Source organism: Macrobrachium nipponense, chromosome 8, assembly GCF_015104395.2.
Source record: "Macrobrachium nipponense isolate FS-2020 chromosome 8, ASM1510439v2, whole genome shotgun sequence".
Classification (NCBI taxonomy): Eukaryota; Metazoa; Arthropoda; class Malacostraca; order Decapoda; family Palaemonidae; genus Macrobrachium; species Macrobrachium nipponense.
Genome location: NC_087203.1, coordinates 41,522,101 through 41,544,357, shown reverse-complemented (window position 1 = coordinate 41,544,357; position 22,257 = coordinate 41,522,101). Strand labels below are relative to the sequence as shown.

Genomic DNA, 22,257 nt, shown 5'->3' with positions numbered 1-22,257 from the left:
GCTGCAAATGTGGAGTCTATGCCAATCCTGGCACATTTATGGGAGTTGGCCTGATGTTATTTTAAGAGCGTAGAAACCAATTCCCTACTGTAATTCCTTTACTTTCTAACCTTCATCAACAGAAATCTGGCGTATATGCTAATCCTCTTGCCATTAAGAGAGGGAGGACTATGAGTTGAGTTGAATATAAAATTTAGGCCAAAGGCCAAGCACTGGGACCTATGAGGTCATTCAGCGCTAAACCGGAAATTGACAGTATAGAAGGTCTGAAAGGTGTAACAGGAGGAAAACCTCAAAGCAGTTGCACTATGAGTCAAGTTTCAGGAGAGGGTGGAAAGTAAAATGAAGAAAGAGAATATGAAAGGAGGTACAGTAAAAGGAACGAAAGTGGTTGCAGCTAGCAGCCGAAGGCTCGGTGCAAAGAACCTTAAGTAATGCCTACAGTGCACCGCATGAGGTCCACTGACGGAACAACCTCCCTACGGGGGAGGGGACCACGTTACTTAAAGAACCTTGAAACTAAAACACCGTTTAATTCCTTAGCTTTTTTTTTTTTTTTTTTTTTTTTTTTTTTTTTTTTTTTTTTTTTTTACTTTCAATCCTCCGTCAACTCATCGCTTAATTGTTTTAGGGACCACTGTCTATATATAACCCAAACTAATACCTTCGCTTTCTCACTCACTTTCTCTTCACGCAAGTACGAACATATAGCGTGGAAGCGCGCTGATCAAGTTAATGGTTCCACTGTCAGCTCCCTAAGAATGTGTGCGTTCATCATTTCCATTAACGAAACGAGAGAGACAATAGGAAAGGACACAGCACAGACAATAAGTAATCATAGGCGCATACCCGCTAGCAATCAAGGTAATCACAGCAGAGCAGAGCAGAGCAGAGCAGAGAGAGAGAGAGAGAGAGAGAGAGAGAGAGAGAGAACTCAATGATGATGATGCTTCTGAGGAATTTCTAAAGAGGCGATAGTGCATTGTCTTCCCTTTTGTCACAGAGCCCACAACATGACAATAAAATAATTACATATTATAATATATATAATATATATATATATACATATATATATATATATATATATATATATATATATATTTATATATATATATATATATATATATAATATATAATATATATATATATATATATCATATAACCACAGGTGAATAAATATGTTCGACAGTACTGATTTCTAACACTATGCCTCAGTCCTTCGTCAATGGCTTGGAAATGAAGTCGAAACCGGTCAGAGCCTTACAACCCCGAATCTTATTATTTTTCACGGTGGTAATATATATATACATATATACATACATACATACACACACTCATTTATTCACGCAAATGAGTCAAAAAACACATTATTACAAACAACGTTGAAACTAAAAGCTAAAAAAAAAAAAAAAAATTAGCTGAACCTCCTGGAACAAAAGATAACGCCCTCCGTTTCCAGGAAAAAGTTAATAAGGCTACACTCACAGTCGCCGTAACCTTGGCTAATTTCCCCCCCTTTTCCCCCCCCCCCTAACCCCCCCACCCCCCCATTCCCCCCACCCCCCTCCCCCGGTCCCCCAATTGCCCTACATAAAGTGAAGAACGAGTTCCTCTTGTTTTTCATTTGCTCCGAATAATAACAACACAAAATGCTACCGAATTGAGGTCATCGTATTCTGGGGAGAGAGAGAGTGAGAGAGAGAGGGGAGAGTCAGTTGTTAATTTTCTTTAATCACTTTATTACAGACATTCCCTTTTCGTCTTGGTTTTTTTGTCGCGTCCCTGTCACCTTTATGCTAAAGGGATATATAGAGGCTATAACGCTTTCTTTTTTATATTTGAAAAGTAATTGCTTTCTCCACGCGGGAAAGCAATTCTAATCGATGGTGCGTCATTACGTTTGTTGATGTTAATGTCGCTTCTTTCGAAGAACTATCTACCAGTAAACTGAATTTATGCTTCTATTGACACGGATACCTCGTAAGGCGGAATGGGAACAGCAGAGACGAAGAGAATTCCTATTCTAAAAATTGGAAAGACGCAAGAGAAAACATTACATTTTCTAGGTCGACCATTAATAGCGTCTACATTTTTTTTAAATCATATACTTTTTACAGAGCAGAACACTTTAAATTTGTAACACTTTTAAAGTTAAAATACACTTTAAATTTGTAACACTTTTAAAGTTAAAAAACACTTAAATTTGCAACACTTTTAAAGTTAAAAAACATCCTTAAATTTGTAACACTTTTAAAGTTAAAAAACACTTTAAATTTGCAAACAAAACTTTTAAAGTTAAAAACACTTAAATTTTTAAAAACAGTAACACTTTTAAAAGTTAAAAAACACTTTAAATTTGCAACACTTTTAAAGTTAAAAAACACCTTAAATTTTTAACACTTTTAATGTTAAATCTTCATATGAAATGCTTGCACCTTTGTACATCTGCATGCACCTCAATATTGTAAAGCAAAATGTGCACTTATATATTTATTTTTTACTTCGTTTGATGTTAATATGCAGAATAAAGGGTCGCGGTTTGACTTCACTTTCCTGATTGCTATCTCCTTATACAATCGTTCAAACCTTTCTAATCACAACATTTTTTTTATATTTGCAATAAACGTCCCCTCCCCCATCTTTCTTCTCTTCCAATCCTTTAAATATTAATTTTCCCCAACCTCTTCCTCTGATTCTACTATTAACCCAAAATCGTCTACATATAATAGCTCTCGTGGGCCTCAAATTCTGACTTCCTCTGTAGATTCTTAAATTAACTAAGAAAAATAATGAATTATCACTGATCCTTAACAGACTACAAACATCTACCTCTAATTCTTCTGATGTACCTGCCACTGGTACCTCTTCCTGCTTTCTCAATACCCATTTTGTATACTTTTCTTGCCATAGTAATCTATCAAACGCCTTTTCAAAATCAGTGGCTCAACCTCTTTCACTGGTCAAGATACTTCTCACTAGTTGCCTTGTCGTAATGCCATCGCCTCTATTATCAATTCATTTAAAGCCAACCAGGCAAAAGTTGAACATATCTTTGTTTAACAAGCCTACTGAGCTGATTAACAGCTCTCCTAGGGCTGGCCCGAAGGATTAGATATTTTGACGTGGCTAGGAACCAACTGGTTACCTAGCAACGGGGCCTACAGCTCATTGTGGGATCCGAACCACATCATACCGAGAAATGAATTTCTAATCGCCAGAAATACATTACTCTGATTCCACGGTGGCAGAGCTGGGAATCGAACTCGTGACTGCCGATCGGTAGGCGAGCAAGTAACCCACTCGTCCAACGAGGAACTCCAACTAGGCAAAAGGCTGATTTGAAATGCCTCTCGATTTCTGGAGAGAGAGAGAGAGAGAGAGAGAGAGAGAGAGAGAAATACTACACTATCTCATGCTACATATCTTTCAAATAGTATTTAAAATAACTATAAATACACATACATCTATAATTTGCTTCAAGAGAACGTGGCAACACCTGATTTGAAATGCCTTAATGATGTCCCCTATTGCTAATTTTTTTTAACGTGACAACAGCTGATTTTAAATCATTTTTCTCAGTCTCCCCTCCGTCACCCCCTCAGTTTTCTACGTAGTATCCTCAAGCAATTTCCTCCCTGTACTCTATTCCTTTATATATGTTATTGCTGACGGAATCATTTCTCACAGCTCTAGTCACTTCTAACGGGTCTCCATAACGTCAGGTCAATCAATCATGTTTTCATAAAGTCAGGTCAATCTATCAGGTATTCATAAATTCAAGTCTAAAGCGCTTGTCCACACTAGGAAACATTGTTTGCAAACATTTTCCGAACTGTTTACTAACAACGTTTCCCGTCAGGACCTCAGTTGTCGTCAGGAGGGTTGTCGGTGCAGTAGCCTCTCTATTCTCCTTGGCTATTTTAAAGCACTCGAGGAGAGAGGGATAAGGGAAAGAAAAAGAGATGGGAAATGGAGGAAGAAAATTTTTAGAGATCGTGGGTCATGCTGACATATATGTATATATATTGTTGTTTGTTTGTATGTTGTTTTTACATTGCATGGAACCAGTGGTTATTCAGCAACGGGACCAACGGCTTTACGTGACTTCCGAACCTCGTCGAGAGTGAACTTTTATCACCAGAAATACAATTCTCTCACTCCTCAATGGAATGCCCGAGAATCGAACTCGCGGCCACAGAGGTGGCACGCCAACACCATACCAACCACGCCACTGAGGCATATACATATATATATACACTGTACAAGTGAAAGTAGAATAAAAAAAAAAGCACATATGGCATGTATATATATATATATATATATATTATATATATTATATATATATATATATATTCTACATACATTATAGATGTGTGTATATACTACATATACACACAGAAACACTAAATGTTTTCCATTCTGGATGGGAAACAAATACGCGGTAAAACGTGTTGCAAACTTTGAATGTTTCCTAGTGTGGACAAGCCTTTATTATTACTTTAAGCACAAAATGTAATTCAATAGCCACAAAATATTGGATCAATCCCACGAGAAGAAATGGAGCCATGAAGATAATTACAAGTGAGGTGATGTATCACAAACCGCCACCCCCCCCCGCACCAACAACAACAAAATTAGCAGTAATTCCTTTACAATTATTAACGAAAATTATTATGAAGGATATAAATAACAAACATCAATAGTAACAACGGACTGGGGATAACTACCGTAAACCCCACACTAAAAACAACAAGGCGTGATCCGACCTCCAACTTACCTGGGATGCGTGCAAGATTTTCCCCTCATGCATAAGTTGTAAACATTATATTCCTTAACTTTTAACGTAAATAAAACGTGCTAAAAACCTACGGTCAAATAGAGCCTTGTTTTACCAACGAAAATTTCAATAAATACGTCATATTTTATTAGAAATAATTGTTCTGTACTGTTCAACATGAACATCACTTAGTTTTTACATTTTCATTATAATAAAAATCATAAACATCTAACCCTAAAATTCCTGTATCTTTAACTCAACGCGAAACACCCTTTTCAGACCTTTTCAGGCTCTTCCATTGACCTTTCCTACCCCCCCAACAAAAACAACATCAACAACAACAGCAACAATCTAGCTTGCAGGCTTACTCCCCGAGTAAGCGAAAATACCAAACCTGACCGCAATGATATAGTAAAATGAATTTTATTTTTCCTCTTATTTACAACTCACAACACATCAATTCTCTTGATAATGAAAAATGAAACTTAAGTAACTAAATGCTTTGAACTGGGAACTATAAGGTCATTCAGCGCTGAAATGGAAATTGACAATAATAGGTTTGAAAGGTGCAACAGGAGGAAAACCTCAAGACAGTTACACTCTGAATCAAGTATTAGGAGAGGGTGGAAAGTAAGATGAAGAAAAAGAATATGAAAGGAAGGTACAGTAAAGGGAATGAAAGTGGTTGCAGCTAGGGGCCGAAGGCACGCTGCAAAGAACGTTAAGGGATCATGTCAAAAACGTGGTATTTGTCAAATTATATATATTAAAAAACGTGGTATTTGTCAAATTGTATATATTAAAAGACGTGGTATTTGTCAAATTGAATATATTATACAATTTGACAAATACCACGTTTTTGACATGAACACCCCATTATGGTGTTTTAATAGCCAATTTTAGTACGGAAGAAAAGTCAGTAATAAGAAGAATAGAGAGACTTCTATACAAAATAAACGCGGCTGAAATAGCCACTATTTTTAATAATAAATAATAATAATATAATAATAATAATAAATAATAATAATAACACTCTCATTCAGTCATTTAAAATACTGAAGGGCACAACAAAAGCAGACAGTAACCTATTTACGTTAAACGAAAACCAGACAAGAAATAATGGATGGAAACTAGAACTTAGGGATGCAACACATCCCATTGTGGGAACTTCTTTACATACAAGATATGTGATACATGGATGAACCCAAACATGCCACCAAAGAATTTGTAAACAAAAAGCAACAGTGTGAGAGTTTTAAAAGAAAGCAAGACAAATCATTAGGCCACTGTGAATGAACACGTAAAACAAAACCTGCTCGCCTACAGATAAGTGAGCTCAAGATATCTCCTCGGATGGACTAACAAGTCTTTGAGACATCCTAATCCTTGTAACTCCTTGTAACTCTGACCGCAAAATGACTCAATCTGTCTCATCAAAGGGCAGAGGCACATGATCCCAACCAGTTCCCGCCCCCTATCCTCTGTCAGTCAGCTTTCGTCGGAGAGGCGAGCAAGTCTCAACTCTCGCCACGGCAAACTTGAAATGTCTTGAAGGTATATAATACCTGCCCACGTGCAGACAGAAGCAGAGCGTAAAAATGTGCGAGAATTGTCCTCCTAAACTCCACCAAACGAGAGAACCTGTGGTTAATAGGAAGGATCATGAAAGCTCTGGCCCCTTCCCTCCCCGCCCCGCGACCATTGTTTTGTTTCGTCGTAAGATACAGAGCGTTTAAAGGTGCTGTATGACCTCGGAATGGTGGTGTTAGTCTCGATTTCTTAAGAAGAAAAGAGAGAGACAGAGAGGGAGACGAGAGGAGAGAGAGAGAGAGAGAGAGATGGGGCTATGGTCTCATATAACATATCTTGAAAAACGTATTTAAAATATATAAAATTACATATATATTTTATATATACATATATATTTATATATATAGATATATATATATATATAATAGACATATATATATATATATATATATATATATACATATATATAAATATATATATATATATATATATATATATACTACCCATATATACGTATATATACACACATGTATCGTTCTTAATAGTTACTGAAGAGACGAGTTAGCATTAGGAGTTTAAATTGACTCTAAATATTTATTTAATTGAAGGTCTAGCGAAATATCAACATAATAGATCTCCCCACCCCACCATATCTTCAACTTGAAAAATATAAACCTCACTTCTCCACACGACAAAAATAACGAAAAAAATACTATTTAAAAATCACACATGAAAATAAATTGCTGAAAATTATGCTATTTTAACGTCATATAGATATATATATCTATATCTATATATATATATATATATAATTTATTTATTATATAATAAAAAACTAAATACCATAATCATAGGGGAAAAAAAAATTCCTTTAAACTATATCATCCAAATTAATTTTGGAGACGCCAAGTTAACCGGACCACACTCGAAAAGAAAGGAAAAACTAACTCGAGATCACGGGAAAAAAACCACTCTTCTCGAAGGTGTTTTTTTTTTTTCTTTTTTTTAATAAACACACAAGAATCGTCTTAATCCTTCTAATAACGTCATCGTAAAATGCAAGGGACGACGATTAAGGGAAAAAGAATTTTCCATTACTTTTTTCATGATTTTTTTTCCTTCCTTCATGTGATGGATTACGAGGGTTATGAGACATGAAGGAGAAAATATGTTTTTTTTTTTTTTTTTTTTTTTTTTTTTTTTTGCTAGTTTTTTAATGAATACACGCTCTTACAGATTAAGCCATAGAAAGTTCACCTACCACCTTAGCTTAGAGTAGAACGCCATGAGGAAGAATGAGAGATATAGAATTGAACAGAATACTAATATATAATTCTGGCCAAAGGCCACGCGGTGGGACCTATGAGATCATTCAGCGCTGAAACGCAAAACTTACAGCAAAAAGGATTTAAAAGTGTAACAGGAAGGAAACATCGCAGTTACGATATGAAACAATTGGTAGGAGAGGGTGGAAAGTAAGATGGAAGAGAGAGAATATGAACGGAGGTACAGTAAAAGAAATAAAAAGTGTTGCAACTAGGGGCCGATGGCACGCTGCAAAAATCCTTAATCCATACCTACAGCGCACAGGACGAGGTGCACTGTCGGAACTAACCGCTACTAGGAGAACGATTCAGGTTAGAATTTGGCAATTGAGACTGTGATAAGAGGAAGTTAAAGAGGTTGGACAGCAAAATAAAGAATTGACAGTTAAAGAGGTTGGACAGCAAAATAAAGAATTAATAGTTAAAGAGGTTGGACAGCAAAATAAAGAATTAACAGTTAAAGAGGTTGGACAGCAAAATAAAGAATTAATAGTTAAAGAGGCTGGACAGCAAAATAAAGAGATCTAGAAAATAAAGATGGTGTACAAGGAAGTACAGGTGGAAAAGTTAAATACATCATAGTTTAACCAGACCACTGAGCTGATTACCAGCTCTCCGAGGTCTGGCCTGAAGGTGGCTAGGAACCAATTGGTAACCTAGCAACGGGACCTACAGCTTGTTGTGGGATCCGAACCACAATATATCGAGAAATTAATTTCTAATCACCAGAAACAAATGTCTCTGAATCCACGTTGCCAGGAGAGAATCGAACTCGGGGTTGCCGAATCGGTAGGCGAGCACGTAAACCACTCGACCAACGAAGAACTATAGGTGGAATTGGGAGAAAATCCCACAGTTGCACTAAGAATTAATAGTTAAAGAGGTTGGACAGCTGGACGGAAGGGAGGAGGTAGGAACGCCTTCAGTGCACTTTGTGAGGTGCACTGAAGGCACTAACCCCCTAAGGGAAATATAAAAAAAATAGATTAATAAAGCAATATGATAATAATGATACAAATATGCGACAATAAAACCTAGCAAACAGAATATACAGTACAAACCAGATGACATTAAAGATCACATAAAAAAGAGAAAAAAAAACTCACAAAACCAATCTCGTCCACCAATCGGACCAAGCAAGACCCAGCGGTCAAAAGAACTGGCAAATGCGCCAATTAAACGCGACGCATTTGAAGCTCAAAAAACAAATTAGCCGATCAATCAATGATGTCGCTAATTAACGTGACTAATTTCACCGCCACCTGTTAGTCCTTGTTTGCATCATAAAACGCTTCCACTCCCCCTAATGAGGATTACGCTTTATGAAAACGTGTTGTTGTTGCTGTTGTTGTTGATGCTGTTTTGTCATTGTCGTTGTTTCGTCGGCGGGAAAACTTCCTTAATGACTGGCCTATAAATATACGCCCTTCCACCTGCCTGAAACAAAAGGCTCACTGACCTGGAATATACAAATGAATCTCCGCGTAGGGATCTTCTTCTCTCTAACTACAACAACATTTGTCAACATCACTTTTCATAAGGGGTCGGTGCTGGACACATGTATCGATTTTCGACTGCGCTAACAAGGGCTTTAAAACACCCTTGGACGGGTGACTGATTGTCTATATACGGGAATCTACTTTTAAAAGCATCTGTAATCGGGACTAAAAACCCAAGTAGAAGCTCTTGATTTAACCGCTAAAAATATGGGAGAAAAGAAGAAAAATTGCTGGAGAGAGGAGAGAGAGAGAGAGAGAGAGAGGAATAACAAACCAACACAACCACGCAAGCATTAACGCAATCTGCTCGTATTCCGAATCATCAATAAAATTACGGATCTTGCACGAAAAAGCCCACCCGTAAAAAGACCAAGCATAAGCGGAGACTTCGACATCCAATGCGTCTCAATTTGAGCACTGAACGGCAACAAGAGGCCCCTGATTGGAGCACAGGCGAGGTCAAATAGGTCAATAGGTCAAATACACCTCGGCTGGTCCCTTTACGAAGGGTGACTAAACCATCATCAGCTCCTGTATTCAAGTGTCAGTATGTTTCTAATAAGAGACGTATAGCCTTTCAGGTAAGGGACACATAGTGACGAATATTGCAGGGCAGAATGGAATGAATACCTGTGATATGGAAAAAAAAATACTGATTTCTCTACATTCTCTTTTGAGGATTTTCTTAGACTTTTTATGACAACTTGAACTTCATGACGGTACGAAAAATACTGATTTTTCCACATTCTCTGCGAGGGATTTTTTCTAGACTTTTTTATGACATTGTTTTTTTATGACGGTAACAAAAAAAAAATACTGAATTTTCCCCATATTTCTCCTTCCGAGAGCTTCGAGACTTTTTATGACGACTTGCATTTCTTAACGATACATAAAATGAGAGCATTACTTCATGAAACCAATTCACAAAATTTGCAATACATTAAGGTGGTCTATATCAAAGATTCTCCGAAGACCTTTCATCAAGACTTAAATTTCTTCACGAATCATGAAATAAGAGAAATACTTTATAAAATATTTGTATTAACTTGCCGACATGATGGTCGAAATAAACGACTTTTACAGTCATTTATTTCGACCATTCGTCATTCAACCACACAGAAAAGCAGGAGGAAATTCGTTAATGACGCAATGGCTTCCATCCTTCTGGAACACTTCAATACAGATGGATAACTTATAAGCTAAGAATGACTAAAATAGTTATTATGAGAAGTAGTTTACTTGCATGAGATGACTCGAGAGGAATTACAATCATTATCACTAAATTTTAAGCTTTGGTAAACGTTTATCTAAAGCGATTCGACAACTTCTTAAAAATAAGGGTTCATTAAATTAGATGTTTCTTTTGATGCAATAATAAAAATTTATGTTTACGTTTAATAATAAATCATTATCTATATAATTATGTATATACATATATATGTAAGCATATTATAATTATATAATTATTTAATTTATTTATATATATATATATATAATATATTATATATATATATTATATATTAATATATATAATATATGACTTGGTGAAAAAAATGGTTCGGTACAAACATAATTCCATCTAATAAAAAAGGAGCCCCATAAAAACGGCCAAAAATATAAGAAACTACTATAGGACTTCAGAGACTTGCTGGCCTGAAGAGAGAGACCGCAGTCCTCTGAAATATAGGAACTTACTTTCATTTTTTTTGGTGTTCTATGGGCTCCTTTTTTATTAGATTATATACATGTAACATACATGCATACAATACACTATATATTACTATAAGATTCAGGGCCTTCTGTAACACGGGTTTTTTTGGCAATAACTTTTTTTATCGATGCTTTTCATACATATAACGCTTATTTTCGAGTACAACATTATATCTACACATAAATTTTTTACTGTATTTGCATTACGTAAGGTTGAATAAATTTTGGTACTTTAAATGTAAAAGGTGAACTTTTTTTTGGAAAGAAGGGGGCCCAACTTACTCGAGATAACCGGTTTTTCGAACGCACTCGTTAGTAACTTATGACATCAAATTTCTTTTCCCTTTCTGGCTCGATGGATGTTGCTTATACGTTAACGAAGGCTATAAAACCCTTCCTGGCAACCAATGACAATAAAAAATTTTAAATAAAAGAAAAGCAGTACACCTTTATGAACTCTGTCCTCTCCATGAAAATAAATTGTCATAATGAACAACCAACTTTTGACAAAAATACGAAAACAAAAACCACCCCCTCGATTATTTATCGACCCCCCCAAAATAAGTTGTCCTAAGAAATTATAATCTACTTTATAGGTTCACATCAGATTTGCAAGATGTAGGGAAATAGTTTTTTTTTGTTTTAATTTTCAAAGAACACATTAGAACACTTGATTTGATAACTTGCTGTATCCCAATGTCAAGCAATTTTTTATTTTATCGCCTATCTACCTTTACTGGCAAAAAAAAAAAAAATAAGACGGGTACCGTATTTTTGGCTTTACCTTCACCTTCCTTATCGTCAGATGGATGACGTCATGAGGCTTCCACCGCCCAACTTTTGGCCTCGTTAATATTCAGGATAACAATGGAGCTATCATGGACAGTTGTTTAATAGAAAATCTACTTCTGGCTAATACTCATTTCTCGAGTAGTGGAAGGAGGTGCTAAAATGATCCTCAGGGATCCCCAGCAGTTGGCCTAAACGTTTAATTCATGATATTGCTGCTATTACTATTTTGCGGCACTACTTGCTACAGTAGTATTAACTACGCTTAGCACAGATACCCCACCCACATTCTATGTATCGTTCCGCTATTCATAAAGTCTTTATAATCCAGCATGTCGTACAGACTAAAGAAGAAAGAAAAAAAATTTATATCGGATGATCCTTTGGTCTGCTTTGGATATTTTAGCTATAAAGGCTTTGGGTATACTTTGGATAAAAATCTATTTTAAATAACAAAAATAGTTATATAAGACTGTTTCATTACAATTTCTTCTCTTTTCTCTTCTCTCTCTCCTTGGTGGCATAGTGGATGTTAATGGAAATGTCAAAATCCTTGATGCATTACCAAGTTAATTAATAATCACGTTGCGCTAATATCCAAAAAATCAGCACCATAAAACATTGGATTTAAAACTAAAACTGAATAATTACCTATTCGGGCTATATCAAGTATGGCCACCGGGCTTTCCTCTTGACTGAATACAAAAAGTTGCAAGTCGTAAGACAGATCAAAAAAAAGTTTTTTGGCAACAACGGGGACATTTCAAATCATGTTTAGCCTTTCTTGACTACTATGGTTTCAGAGCCGATGGAATAAGGTGAATGGGGTTTTTCTGTCTTGGTGGATGGTCGCAACCATTTCGTAAAACGATGTTTTACTTTGCTTACGTATGCATGTTTTTTTCGACTTGGCTCGCCAATCATTGGCCCATGGCGTCGGCGAGGCTAGGATCATTTTTATTTTTTCTATAAAAAATTAAAAACGGATCGGGTTTAGGTTATTGATACTGCTGACTAAAATTTGTGGTGTAGTTTGTAAATTATACATATGTCCCACTTTCAGCTACTTCCGAGCTTTCATAAGGGGATCAAAATCAAAAAGCCCGTGTTACAGAGGCCCGATTTCATAAGTTAGTGTATATATTCCTTAACATAAAATAAACAAAGCTCGAAAATTAGTCTTGTATTACAACAGTAGCCTAACTCTAACACCTTCTCTTCTTCATGTAATATATAAAGGCAGCCCATTTCTAAGTATCTGTCGGCCAAGACTAGACACTGATTACCGTCGTTAATCACTTATTTTAATACAAAGTTTCGAGGAGGAATCCACTTGATTAACACTATAATTTTTTTTAAAAATTAACATTTATAGAAATTTTCTTACCATTGTATGGTGGTGTGGCATGTGTGTATGTGTGTATGTGTGAATGTGAGCAAAAGCGCAGTGCAATTTTAACAATATTGAAGGTTAAATTGTATATATAATGATGCTTGGACAGCTTATGTGCAATGGCATAAACGAAATTTTGTAAGAAGGAAAACATATGAAGGAGTATATAAACCGTACAATATTATGTACACGCACGCAAATACGCAACACACACATACACATACATACATATATATATATATATATATATATATATATATATATATATATATATAATATATATATAATATATATATATATATATATATATGAATTCAAGAGGCTTATTTACAGCAATGTCGTCGGCGTCAATTATCTCTCTCTCTCTCTCTCTCTCGATAGCAAGGTGGCTAAAGTCACTGTCATGTAGATTCTAAACCGGGCAACGGGGTTTGAATCCTGTAAGAGGGACGAGACTTTATTCATTATAATCCCCCCTGGGAATAATATATATATATATATATATATATATATATATATTATATATATATATATATATGTATCACTCTTCCCATCACTACAATAAGTTACTTTGCTCTTATCTCTCCTCTCTCTCTCTCTCTATTGATACTAGAGCTCCATCACTCTCTCCCCTCCCACTTTTTCCCCCAACTTCAATTTCTCGTCCCCCAAAGGAAAGGCCCTCATTAAAGCTGCTTTCTCTCCCTGCTGACGTCATAATCATCGTCAGCGATATAATCACCTGAATAGCTTTGGTCTCAAGAGATTGTCCTTCCACACACATACACACACACATTCATATATATACATATAATATATATATATATATATATATATATTATATATATATATATATATATATATATATATATATATATATATATATATATATATAAGAGCATATTTATAGACTTCAGAGTCGTAGTTTTATATTCCGGTGTTTTGGAAAGTCAAGATCCCAGGATTTTTTTTTTTTTTTTTTCTTTGGGAGGGCTAAATAATTTGCCGTTTTCTATTCGGTTTTATAACACTGACATTCCTTCTTACCACGAGTTTTCTCGTTTTCTTTCCGCTCAAAAAGACGAGTAATTGAAACTTGGACCATCGATGGACGGTCTTTTTTTTTCCCGGGTGGGGTTGGGGCTAATTTTTCATAATTTGTATTTTAACGGAGAATCTTTCACACATTCACAATTGATCCCCGACACCCCCCCCCCCCCCCCCCCCCCCTCCCACCCCCCCCCCCCCCCCCCCCTCACCTACCTCCGAGAGTAACCGGATTCGCTTGAACTGCGGCTTCCAATATGAAGCAGAGCAGCGAGTGTGTCTCGCTGTCGAACTTCTCAGTTCCAGAGGTCCATTATTCCTCAAACAATTGTAGTACAGACCAGCATCCCTGAGGACGTCGCGTAATTGGAGCTTCTTCAGAAGTTCAAACGGAGATGCGATGGATTACTACCCTGATACAATTGCCCTTGTATTTTATTATTTTACTTAAATGTTTTCTATTTATCTATTAATTTTTAAATTTATCTCTGTATTTCTCATTAACTTCTGTTACATCCTTCTAATGAACACCATAGTCTTCGGAAAACTGAATTTCTAGTCAATGGCCCCTTTGGTGGGCTTGTTCCATATGAATAGGGTTAATCTTCTGAATAATAATAATAATAATAATTACAATAATAATGATAATTTTTATCCTAGCACTCCATATCATTGTGCACATATAAATTTCACTTCAGTGCAACTCAGCAAGTACGCGTGATGATATTCAAGACACGTACTAAATATGCTACATTAAATTTGATGCAAATGTCTACATTATATATTCAGATGCGTGTATATACATCTTACCCCTTACTCTTGTCTGAAAAAAAAAATGTCAGAAGCTAAGAGTAATTATAAGCATAAGCGACAAAGCGTCACATCTAGGTTAAGAGAGAGAGAGAGAGAGAGAGAGAGAGAGAGAGAGAGAGAGAGAGATTCGTGATTTAAGTCAATTCAGGGAAGCACAACCCTCAGAAAGAAACAGAGAGATAGAAATCATACAAAATATTGGGGACCACACGAGAATTTTGATCGTCCCGTTGATCAAAATTTAATTCTATATATGTCTGCTGTCATCACTATAGGGAGAGCAGACCGCCTATACATCACCATGGTGACAGCAGTTAATGGCTCGATGTGATCTTAGTAGGTCATTACCAAAGTTACACTCGTTATGGAACTAATAAGAAGACCAGATGGTCACTTCCTGGTCCTAATATAAGACTTGATATCAAAATATATTTGCACCAACTACCTCTAATCGCAATGATTATATATATATATATATATATATATATATATATATATATATATATATATATATATATATGTAAATATATATATAAGATATTGAATAGCCCAGTGGTAAAAATAGTCACTCCAGCCGGGAGTTCGAAACTGCCCGGGTACGAATCGCATGTAACCTTTATAATTCCCATTCAGTGTATTTTATTCACGAGGTGAACTGAATTGTGTATTAAACGACATTTCTATCTTAATGTCTGTGAATGAAAATAAGTCACGGTGTATGTGACAAAAATGCATATGCACATTTATATATATATATATATATATATATATATATATATATATATATATATATATATATATATATATATTATCTTCCTATTTCGCTACAATGACTTTAGGACGACGTGAAAGCTCGCCTCATGCCCAATATGCAATCAGTAAATACCCATAAAAATCCGTAAACATGGGAATATTTGTCTGAACAACAAGGGTTTGAGCCCTCGAACGACAAATATGATTCCAATGGCTCTTTAGAACCTTCGACCCTCAAAATCTCTTGACCTTTGACACGGGACGCCCCGATACGAGTCATCGTGACGCCAAAGTGTTTTGCAATATAAAATATAAGAGGATGTGCAATGAAATTGAATAATTTTCCGTCCCGTGCAATCGGAGTGAAGGGCATGTATTGCAGGGCGGTCTTTGAAAGTCGTATTATATTTTTTTAAATACAATTCTATCTATTTTGTTAATTCATTCGCCTATCTTGTTCTTTTTTAACAAGTTATCTAATTGTTAATTCATTCGTCTTTTTTTTCTTTTTTTAACAAGGTATCTTCTTTTAATTCATTCGTCTTTTTTTTTTAACAAGGGTCTTTTTTTTAAAATAATTATCGTTATCTTCTTCTTTTTTTACAAGTTATCTATTTGTTAATTCGTTCGTCTATATTTTTCTTTTTCAACAAGTTATCTATTTGTTCATTTATTCGTCTATCTTGTTCTTTTTTTAACAAGTTATCTATTTTTTCATTCATTCGTCTATCTTGTTCTTTTTTTAACAAGTTATCTATTTGTTCATTCATTCGTCTATCTTGTTCTTTTTTTAACAGTTACTAGTTTGTTTTTTCATTCATTTGTCGCTATCTTGTTCTTTTTTTTTAACAAGTTTATCTATTGTTCATTTTTTTCGATTTCTATTTCTTTTTGTTTTTCTATTTGTTCAATTACAAGTTATCTATTTGTCATTTTCATTTTTTTCCATTAACGTCCTATCTTGTTCTTTTTTTAACAAGTTATCTATTTGTTCATTCATTCGTTCTATCTTGTTCTTTTTTTAACAAGTTATCTATTTGTTCATTCATTCGTCTATCTTGTTCTTTTTTAACAAGTTATCTTATTTGGTTCATCATTTCGTTCTATCTTGTTCTTAACAGTTATCTATTTGTTCCATTCATTCGTCTATTGTTGTTCTTTTTTTTAACAAGTTATTTTTGTTCCTTCATTCGTATCTTGTTCTTTTTAAAAAAAAGTTATCTATTTGTTCATTCATTCGTTTATTCTTGTAAACAAGTATCTATTGTTCTTCATTCTTTATCTTGTTCTTATAACAAGTATCTTTTGTTCATTCATTCGTCTATCTTGTTCTTTTTTAACAAGTTAACTATTTGTTCATTCATTCGTCTATCTTGTTCTTTTTTAACAATTTATCTATTTGTCAAGTCATTCGTCTATCTTTTTCTTTTTTTAACAAGCGGGGTCTCTCGTTTTCTACATTTCCTTTACTTCGTCTTACTTCCTGTAAAATGCCAACACGCTAAATGGACCGGTAGAATGCTTTTATTTCCAAAATTGGGTAAGTGAAATGTCATATCTGTCAAGGAATCTGAAAGGCTATAGTTTTCCGTGAATCTTTGATATGCTCTAGTCTTAAACGGATCCGTAAGGTATATCTTTCGAAACGAATCTGTAAAACGTTCGCATTTTGAACAAGGCCCCTGATCTTGGGAACCAAAATCAATACAGTAGAATCTGTGGACCCTGAAAACACAGCTAGAAGTTAAGAGTTTTGAAAAAGTCAGACACCACCTGTATTCTTTCTCAACTTTACAGTCATACATCACACGTTGCAACAGAAACAGCCACTCCGAGAGAAAAAAAAAAAAAAAAAAAAAAAAAAAAAAAAAAAACTCCCGAGAAAAAGCAACTCGAGGAAAGTTTCCACAGCAATTCAGACGGAAAGGGGAAACAGCCGTGACAAACACAGAGGGGAGCTTTTCTTCGGCCTTTCCTTACAAGTGACAGGAACACAGCCAAGATACTATTATCTATACGGCAGAAACGCTGGCGGCTTCCCTAAACAATGCCCGCGGAGGAGGAGGAGGAGGAGGAGGAGGAGGAGGAGGAGGAGTCAGCCGTTGATAGGAGGTGACAACGGCGTTGAAATGTCAGGTGCTCCGTACTTGCGACGTGAACTACGCACATCACTTCCACCTTTCATTAACTGGAAAATAAATATAGAGCACGATGAAGGGGACGCGACTTACGCTCTGCCGAGGGCAAAGCCTCGATGTCAGGAGAGAGAGAGAGAGAGAGAGAGAGAGAGAGAGAGAGAGAGAGAGAGAGAGAGAGAGAGAGAGAGGGCAAGGCGAGGCAAACGCAGGTGAAATTTACCTACCAAATATCTGACATCTTGCGTGAGAAGACGCGGAATTTCAAAAGATCAAGATGACTACACTACACTTACCATACCACTACTTGCGCCTGATCGTTAACGACTGCCGTTGCACTTTTGTTTTTTTGACAAGACGCGACGCGACGACGGGTATTTCAGTGCCATGCAAACTGATTTGGACTTCCTGCAGTCGTTAAGTGATCGGTATCGTCTTGCTTTTGCGTCATGCGGGGGAAATGTCGTTAATGAAGAAGTTGTATGTATGTCAAAATAAAGAGAAAATGAGGCTAAAGTGATCGACCGATTAACTGACTGTAGGAAATAATTAATGGCAGAAATGGATATTGTTGCAAAAAAAAAAGTTGCACACAGAAATATAGTATGAATTTCTATCGGTTAACATATATGAAAATATATTAATTCCGAGGTAGAGCGAATTGGATAATAAAGGCTATTTGTTGCTTAATGCATGCACATATATATTATATACAGTCCAAGCGTAAACACTACCATAATGGAACCTTTTTAAAGCCACAACAATACACACAAATGTACGAATTCAAAATTACAAACAAATAATTAAAAGTATTGTCAAATTAAATGCAAGCTATAACTGTAACTTATAAAGCTTTCTCATTTAATTTAAAGATTTTTACGGAACTGGAAGCAGTACCCTTCAAAAAAAAAAATTATAAAAAAAAACACCAACTATCCTTATCCAGAATAAAAAAAATGAACAATGTAGGATGTAACACCAAACCATTCAATAATAAAATGCCAAACGACCAAGAAGGTAAATAAATTACCACCTAAATCATTATCCTGGAGCAAGTCGAACCTATATTGGCACTGAGAAACTTACGTTAATATTATATTACACCTGGATAGTATTAGAATCGTCCCTACTATCAATTTCTCAGGCGAGGAATCCAGAGTATTATCTGAAGAAGTGGTCGAAGGTGAAGCTGACTGGCTTTAGTGTCGAGAAAGAAAAGCTCTCGTGACATTAGAATGATTAAACGTAATTGTACCATCGCTGGTTCATGAAATAAGAAGCGGATGACGTACCTAAAATAGCTCCTAAAGTAGATTCACATCAACCGTGCATTTGATGTCTAGGCCAGTCCCTTACGACGCTCCTGATTGGCTGTTGATAAGCCAATCACTGGGCTGGAAACTTTCAGTCTCTCTCGAGAGTTCGCATAGGTAGGATGTATGTTCCACCGCTCCTGAAGGATACGTCTTTCAAACGTATCCCTCAGGACAGGGGGAGCATACATCCTGCCTATGTGAACTCTCTTGAGGGACTGAGAGTTTCCAGCCCCGTCATTGGCTTATCAACAGCCAATCAGGAGTGCCGTAAGGGACTGGCCTAGACATCAGATGCACAGTTGATTGTGAATCTACTATAGCTAATCTCCTGATCCATTGGATACCTTCTCCATACACAAGGAAAACATTGAAGTTACAGAAACGTTTCTAAAATCAACGTCAGGGACCATGAAAACATCTGAAGAAAAAGATTAGTTCCAGCCCACTGAATCGCATGACAAAAATCACGCATCAAAGGAAAACGTCTCCAAACTGAAGGGCCATGAAAACGGTAAGAAAGCTAAAATGAATAAAAGAAAAAAGAAAAACGAAAAAATGCAGATTTGGAGATGAAAGATCTATCAGTGCTGAGATCCGCAGCTTCAAAAGGGGAAAGGAAGGTGTTCCAGAAATTGGAAAACGAGATGACGAAAAAGTCAAAGGAAAGGTTGCAAAGTGAAAGAAAAAATAAGGGGAGGTTTGTAAAAAGGGGGTTAGGGTGGGGGTGGACGAGAACCAGAAGCAGGAAAAGGCACCATGAAATCTTTGCATTTCAGCTCCACAAAGCATATATGTTATATGTATATATACCAGATCCACAAAGCACATATACATATACACATAATACATACATACATATATATATATATAATATATATAATATATATATATATATATATATATATATATATATCAGTTATAGATATATAGATATTTATATAGAAAGACACCCATCTAAGCTTAGGAAAAGAGTCAAAATACTAGGAGCTGCAATTAAAACAAATAAAAGTAAAATCTAGAATTGTTTAAACACCACATCGATGCTGACAGTTAGCCATACTTCTACGCAAAAGCCTAATTGTGAGCTGATAAATATTATAGAGGTAATTAAGGACGCATCACTGGCATTCCTTAATGAAAGTATGGTAAGTCAACAGGGAAGTAAGACCATACACTTGGACATTTTCCAGGACTGAGGAATGAAGAGCGAGGAATGAGGAATGCGGAGTGAGGAATGAGGAGAGTCATAAAAGAGGAATGAGGAGAGTGATAAGAGAGGAATGACGAGTGAGGAATGAGGAAAGAAGAATGCAGAGCGTGGAAGGAGGAAAGAGTGATAAAAGAGGAATGAGAAATGAGGAATGTGAGGAGTGTGGAATGAGGTAAGAGTGATAAAAGAGAAATGAGGAGTGCGGAAAGTGATGACTGAGAAATGAGGAATGAAGAGTAAGGAATGATGAGTGAGGAATGACGAAAGTCTTGAGTGAGGATTGAGGAATGAGGAGTGTGGAACTAGTTAAGTCTTTAAAGAGGAATGAGGCTTGAGGAATGACAAATGAGCAGTGAGGAATGAGGAAACTCTTAAAAGAGGAGTGAGGAATTACGAACGAAGAGTGAGGAATGAGGAGTGTATAATGAGGAAAAGTCTTAAAAGTGGAATGAGCAGTGAGGAATGAGTTTAGTCTTAAAAGAGGAATGAGGAGTGTGGAATGAGGAAAGTCTTAAAAGAGGATGAGGAAAGTCCCTTGGGAATGAGGAATGATTAAAAGGAGTCGTGGAATGAATTAAAAAAGTCTTAAAAGAGGAATGAGGAATGAGGAAAGACTGAAAAGGAGAATGAGGAGTGTGGAATGAGGAAAGTCTTAAAAGAGGAATGAGGAGTGTGGAATGAGGAAAGTCTTAAAAGAGGAATGAGGAGTGATGAATGAGGAAAGTCTTAAAAGAGGAATGAGGAGTGATGAATGAGGAAAGTCTTAAAAGAGGAATGAGGAGTGTGGAATGAGGAAAGTCTTAAGAGAGGAATGAGGAAAGTCTTAAAAGAGGAATGAGGAGTGTGGAATGAGGAAAGACTTAAAAGAGGAATGAGGAGTGATGAATGAGGAAAGTCCTAAAAGAGGAATGTGGAGTGTGGAATGAAAAAAGTCTTAAAAGAGGAATGAGGAATGAGGAGTGTGGAATGAGGAAAGACTGAAAAGGAGAATGAGGAGTGTGGAATGAGGAAAGTCTTATGAAGTCGGGAATGGGAACATGTCAGCGACGACGAGAGAGAGAACAATCAAATTCCGGATTTTTTTCTCTCCTTCCTTTATCTTCGGAATAGTTTATCATGTTTACATCTGAAACTCGGATATTTCATCGGGCGTAATTACGAGGACGACAATTAGCCCGAATTCCCTAGTAGTTTGCTTTGGCGAGAGTCAATAAGCAGTACAATGGCTGTTTGTTCGGTCTTACAAGGAAACTGTACACCAGACTGCAGAGAAATTCATAACGGTTCAAAAAGTCTCCACTCTCTCTCTCTCTCTCTCTCTCTCTCTCTCTCTCTCTCTCTCTCTCTCTCTCTCACTAATAAACCTACTATTACATTAATATTTTTTTATATGGTCTCACCTGGCAATAAATAAATGTAAAATATAACAGCGCATTTCCCAATTAAGAAAGTTATAATTATAATTATTAAAATAATAGGAAAATGCTTGTATTTTTTATTAGGAAGCAATGGCGTGTGTAACGGAGATTTTATATATATATATATATACATATATATATATATATATATATATATATATATATATATATACATATATATATATACATATTACTATAGATATAGATAGAATTAGGATAATATTATATATATTATATACTACTAGATATAAATACAGAATTACTACGTGTGACTGGAGTATTACTACTTACTACTACTACTACTACTACTACTACAATAATAATAATAATAATAATAATAATCATAATAATCATAATAATACTTAAAGCAATATTCAACTGTAAGCAACTATAAATGGATCTCACACTAACTGAATACAGTTTGTTGCAGCGACCACCAGATGGCAGTTCTCAAAGTAACATTTCAGAATTCTATGACACATTTAAGTAAGACAATAATCGATGTATGCGATAAAAACTAAAAAAAAAAAAAAAAAAAAAAC

At 35.7% G+C, this 22,257-nt stretch overlaps 1 protein-coding gene and 1 pseudogene across 2 annotated transcripts in view; both read left to right on the top strand.

The window, feature by feature from the left end:
- LOC135222715 (uncharacterized) overlaps window positions 1-22,257 on the top strand; it is a 137,496-nt gene that overhangs the window by 40,568 nt on the left and 74,671 nt on the right. The window lies entirely within an intron of this gene.
- The window catches only part of LOC135223327 (uncharacterized), a 24,914-nt pseudogene continuing 20,422 nt past the window's right edge, over window positions 17,766-22,257 (top strand).